The 6468-nt window shown below is 36.5% G+C and overlaps 1 pseudogene; it reads right to left on the reverse strand.

The window, feature by feature from the left end:
• Positions 1-1356: 1356 nt before the first annotated feature.
• Positions 1357-2429, reverse strand: LOC149251582 (serine/threonine-protein phosphatase 5 pseudogene; annotated as a pseudogene).
• Positions 2430-6468: the final 4039 nt, after the last annotated feature.

Genomic DNA, 6468 nt, shown 5'->3' on the forward strand with positions numbered 1-6468 from the left:
TATATTGAGTTGACATTTAAATGTGATGTAGGCTTAAGGCTGCACGACCTTCATACAATTTTTGGACCTCCTCTAAGTAAGCTGCTACAGGCATTCAAGATTATGGCACCCTGCTCCAGCTCATTCTTCACCATAATCAACTAATCCTGAACATGTATGAAACATTGCAAAATCTCCAGGCACAAGTTCGCCAAATGACTGGTGAGGCAGGCTTTCTTGCAACCAATTGGATGAGATACAATCTTCAAGAAACACAGACAGAAATATCAGTCCTGAAAGAACTGGAAGTGTAACCAACTCCGAGGTAATGTTAGTGGATACCTGTTGGGGACTTCTTTCTCCATTGCGGCCTCGGCGTCGACACTTGGCTCATTCAAACCTTGAAATGGCTCGACAGCTTCCTCTTTGGCGTTCGGTGTTTCAACGCTCAGCAACGGCTTCGACTCTTCCTTCTCCACAACCTCAGGCTGTGCCTTTGGTGGGCTAGAGCTCATGGACTTGGCCGGGGTCTTTGTGGATTTTCTGGGAGCTTTCAAACATGAGTTGGTTACCAGAAAATGAACAATTTAAAACAAACATCAATCAAAGCCACAACACGGAGCAAGGGAACCGTCGTATATAACATTACCAAATGCAATGGAATTAATGTGATACGACAGAAGTAATCAAACATCGGAACAAACATAAACATCATAGACAACAAAATGGGTAGAACAACCATAAACTGGTTTAACATTACACCAGCCACCACTAAACTCGAATGCAATTGGAACTCGCTATGAGACAGAGAAATTAACACCCCAGTCAACCCTCTCTATACAAACATATATCTGAAGGATTTTTTTCCCCTCAGGCCTGATTTACTCTAATTAATGGCCTCCTCTTCTCATACTACACGTAGGCTTCCAAATGCCTCGGGTTTTATTTATTTTTTACCTAGGATTCTGAACTGGTTATGATTCAGTTCCATCTTTTCCTCAACTAGATCTTGATATCCCCAATGACCCACAAACCTCTAACTAACACTTAAATTAGGATTTCTTATCCCTACAAAATCTCACCAGAATAGATCTAATCAGGTCCTCAAACATTCGAGAACACTTACAATTAAAACCTATTAATAACTTATAAAAAAATATATTTAAACAACCCTAGGAAACTAATTTCCTAGTAATACTAGCAACCCCCTAAGCTAACATATATATAATTTGGTACTTGAGCCAATGCTCCTGCATCAGACTCCCACACTTGAAAACATTCATGATCTCCTGATCACGTGCTTTCAAAAAGAAAAAAAATTCCTCCTGTATCCTAGACTTTGTTCTAGAGTTGTCCATATGCTCTTCTCCTTTGTTTCTACTGCATGTCAGTTGCTTCCTGCTTCATCTTCCTTCTCTGGTCACAATAGTTTGGAGCTAAGAAACTGTAATAAGTTTGCCATCATGTTCAATTTCATAACCTTCCTCTTTAACTTCGTGAGACCTGACCACCATCTCAAGATTGTTTTCTTGGAAAAACCTTTTGGTCACATCTTCTCCAAAATACAAACCAATATCTCGTTTGTTGGGCCCACGCTCTTTACTAGGCTGTGTATCACTCCAAAGTATTTCACACATCAGACCCTCTTCAGGTGGCTGTCGGAATAGATCAATTTCTTTGATATCATCCAGTTTTATACCATCAACACTAAAAAGACTACCATGGACAACAAAAATCTTGTCATTGAGGACATGAGCCAAAGGCAAGCAGGAAAACACTTCAGCGAAAAGCTCAACCATGCTTTCACTGTACTTGGACTTGACTTCGCCCCCAAAACCATAAATATTTTTCATACTCCTGCTTTCATGATTTCCTCTTGCAAGATAGAGTCCAGTTGGACACATACACTTGAATGCGAACAGCACAAGTATGACATCAACTGAAAATGATACTCGATCAAAAAAATCACCATTAAAAAGATAAGGATTGTCCTCCGAAGGAAGCCCATTAATCTCAAACATGTTCAAAAGGTCATAATACTAACCATGGATGTCACCACAAACAGTGAATTGCTTTCCATTTGGAATATTGATGTCAACTAGCGATGGCATCGCCTCCAAAAAATCCTTTACTTGCAATAATATTTGAAATGCATACCTTTTGTGTATGTTTTTCTGATTCTTGAAGTCAACCATCATTTTCTTTATAAATTCCAATGTTACATTTTCTCCTTCTATTCTAGCACCAGCATACTGGGGCTCTACCTCTATTGAACGAAAATCAATGAAATCCACAACATAATGATTCTCAAGATCATTAACTGAGATGGCCTCAATAAGTCTAACTTTTTGGACTACTGTCTTTGTCCCTTTAAGCTTCTTGGTCGAATCAAGATCATTTGGACAAATTCTCTTAACCTGCTGAAAATCTTTTAGTACTTGATTGATCATCTTTTATTGTGCTGCCAACCTTTGCCTTCTAGTCTGCTTCAACATCAGCTTCCTTATGTTCTCAATCTCTATTTCCAGTAGATCTTCTTGCTGGTCTTCTTCATTAATTCTTCCTTCCTACTTTAGTTGGTTTCTGATGTCCAGCTGCATCTTCCTCTGTTTCACATATTCAGACTGTGTGTCTCCTTTCAATAGTATTTCAACTTTTTGTTCTGGACTTTCTTCTTTCATCAACACTTTAGTGTGTTGATTTAACTCCTTCAAAGAGTTTTCAAGCTTTTCCTTCGCATCATCTATTCTAATAATGCTTCCTTGCCCTGGTTCACAGTTGTGAACTTCTTCCTTTGCTTCTGCTTCCTTTACTGCTTGCTTACTGCTTGTAGCCTTTTCATACTCGAATGCAGCCCTTCCACGTTGAAGCTCCTGCCTTAAGCTCTCTACTTCTGTATGCATAGCAAGAATCTGTTGAACTTCTGCATGGGCTCGTTGCAATTCTTGATTTAGTTATTGCACTTTCTCATTTAAATATTGTCTAGCTGATTGAAGACTCTCTGCATCAGAACGAGCTTGCTGCAACTCTTCCTTGATAGATTCAATAACCTGAAGATCTGCCTCCATATTTGCAATTTTGTCCAAAAAAATTCTAATTTGCTGATCCTTATCATTCTGCATAGCTGCAATATGCGAATGCAATTTCTCCAGTTCACGTTGAGACATAACAAGATCTTGTCTCAAAGCTCCATGTGGTGTAGCTAACCTTTGATTTTCTGTTGCAAGACTTTGCACCTCCACACTTTGTGTTGTAAGCTTATATTCCAACACTTCTGGTCGTGGTAACATTTCCAAAGGATGATGACCTATAGGAGGTCCCATGGCTAGACAATATATCTCAGGCCCCCTGCCTAGGCCTTAAAAGTGTCTAGCAAAAAGGGGTGGCATGCGACCTCTACCAGCCATCTCTTTGTCTCTACAAATTCCTCTCCTAGTCGATTGTGATAAGGACTGAGGAAGAAATGTGGAAGATATCTTGTAGTCTTCATCAGGTACTGGTGATTTTAGCCATTTCTCTAGTAACTCTAGCTCCTTCTCCCATACATGAGCTTCTTGATGAGAGCTTCTTTCTTCTTCTCCTCGATCCTGTTGTTGACTTCTTGTCATTGTCAACCCTTCTTCCTTTTCTTCGCCTTTTGCTAGGTGAATTTCTGCTTCATGTATTCTTCCTTGAGGTATCTTTTTTAGGTTGATCACCTCAACATCTCCCATGGTTGACTCAATCATGCCTATCATCATGACAGCATGATGATCTTTTACTATGTTTTCAGATAACATAGTCTCTTCTTCATGAACTTCTTTGACAATCTTCATTGGTTTTCCTTTTCCACCTGCATAATTGACATTAACACTTGAATTAGTACTACAAATATGAGACTTCAGTGTCTCAAACAACATTCCAGTATGTCGTGTTGAGTGTTCCTTCAATTCTTCTGTCACGAGTTCAACCTGTTTCTCTAAATTTCCTTCTAGTCTTCTTATCACCATTTCAGGATATCTCCTTGATCTTTCCTCAAGGTTTCTTGTTAACATTTCAGTATGTTGATCCAAGTTCTCTTCTAAACTTTCGAGACCCTCATACAATCTCACCTCTTCATCATCATCATTAAGAGATATTCCTTCCTTTGGCTTGCAGATAACTTCATCTACTTCTCCTGCTTCTTCAAGCATTTTCCTCTGAACAATTTTCCTGTGGCATCTTCAATTCTTATCCTTGACTCAAATAAATTGAGTTCCTTTGTCCATAAGGAAATCTTCTTTTTCTTCCACCTCATCTGTAATGAGTGCCAAATCACCTTCTTTCCTTTTAGTGGAAAGGTCCATCCTCTTTTCTGGTCTTCTAGTTCTTGTAGCAGCTTTGTCAATATCTCCAATCTTGCCTTCATGTCAGCAAGTTGCTTGTGAAGCTCCTCTTGACTCATCCTCTTCATGCCTTTTGTCTTAGCATCCTTTCCTCTATAGTGTCTTTCTTCAGAATCTCTACAATGATCTTCCATCATCTTTGTCTTCATCTTCTCTTCATGAGCTCCTCACTCCACTGCAACAAGCCTCCGCAACAACAAGTCCTCCTCCTTACTACAATCTTACCTCACTAAGCTCTCCTTACTCAGTCTTTTGGTAAGCATGGTCCTCTATATGGAACCTTATCTTGAGCAACATATTTGCTCCTTCTAGGCTTCTGCAAGCTCTCACTTTCCCTTGAGAACACTTCAGTTGTCCACTTTGTCCAATCTCTTGTTGGATTCTTTAGGTTCACTTCCACTTCAGAGTGCTTTCTTTGATCTACTTTTCCCTTTGTTTGCTACTGGAAACCTTCAATCACAGTTTATCAACTTAGTTAAAATAAAATATCATCATATATATATTTTTTTAGGATCCCTGCAGGATCATGTCCATCTGCATTTTGTATGGACTGTCTCAAATTATTTGCTTTCTGCAAATTCTTTCTTTGAGAGTAAAACTCTTCACCTCTCTGTTCTGCTATGCGTTTGGATTTAAAATCTCCCTTGAGAATGAAATTCTTAGCTCTCTCTGCTATCTTTCATCTCTGTTATCTTTGATCTCTATTTTCCTTGGCTATTTTCCCTCAGCAAATTTTCCAATGGAGTATTAATCACATCCCATCTTTGTTATCTTACCTCCTTGCTACTGTCAGCTTTTGCCTTTTCCCAAGACCTGCCAGGATTCAACTTTTAAAATGCAAACCATTTTTTGAGTTTTAACTATAATAAATCTTTTGAAATATTTTATTTATGATTCACACTCTGCATATTAAAATGTTAATATAGGATCCACCATATTTCAAAATAGAAAACACTCTCTCTTTCCTATATATATATATATATATATATATATATATATATATATATATATATATATATAGATATATAGATATAGATATATATATACAGAGAGAGAGAGAATTCATATTCTATTATTAGGTTCTTTACAATTCAAAGTAGAGCGTTAATGTGTGTGTGTGGAGAGAAAGATATAATGTTTTCTCTTTTGAAATATGAGAGGGTTCTATTAACGTTTTTATGTGAACAACATGAATCATAAATAAAATATTTCAAAATAATTTTTATAGTTAAAACATCTTATTAATGTGCTTCTCAAAACTAGAATAGACCAAGAGAGATAAGTTTTGTACTCAAACAAAGGTTTTCATTTTAAAAGATATGATCCCTCTAGACACTTGGTAGATCTGGAGTTAATATGGATCTATGTTAGTCTCAAAACTAGGATAGGTTCATGTTAGCTTTGATTTACCAATAAATAATAAAGATAAAATCTCTTGACATGCAAATCTTTCTTCAAACTTTGCACTCAAAAATAGGTTTTCATTTTAAAAGGTTTGATCCCTCTCAACCCTTGGTGGATCGTAGCTAACATGGATTTTTACATGCCATTTTTCAACTCCATATTGAGCAGTGAAGGATTCATACTTATTGCATACTAAAAATTAAATTAATTCTTTTTCATCTACAGTTGCATTCTACAACCTAGTATAAGGGAGAGCTGATACTTGTTAATGGGGCACATGGTATTATTAATCCATGGTAATGTTAATCCATGTAGTAACTTTCTATTTTTGGGCATGTGGTATTGATAAGCTTTGGTATTGGTCCATGGTATTGTAACAAAGGCCATTTAAAAATTAAGACCAAGAATATTTGTAATGTAGTCACTATGTCAACGAAATATTTTTACGAGACAAATCTACCCAAAAAGATCACTTGAGAGCCTCACTCTATTCAAAATTTTCACTCTAGTTAGAATTATATATATGAAATATATTAAAATTTCATATTAAAAGTTTTTCATATATTTATATGAAAATAAAATTATTTAATTTAAAAGAGTTAAAATTACCTTTATATTAATATATTTTTTATTATTTGATAATATCTTTGAACTTAGGCTTGTGAAAATCACATAAAGGTTCATTAATATCCTTACATAAATATAAAATCACATTTTACAA

Source organism: Pinus tabuliformis, chromosome 7, assembly GCF_031772625.1.
Source record: "Pinus tabuliformis cultivar Carrire ecotype Pingquan chromosome 7, CPIR1, whole genome shotgun sequence".
NCBI lineage: Eukaryota > Viridiplantae > Streptophyta > Pinopsida > Pinales > Pinaceae > Pinus > Pinus tabuliformis.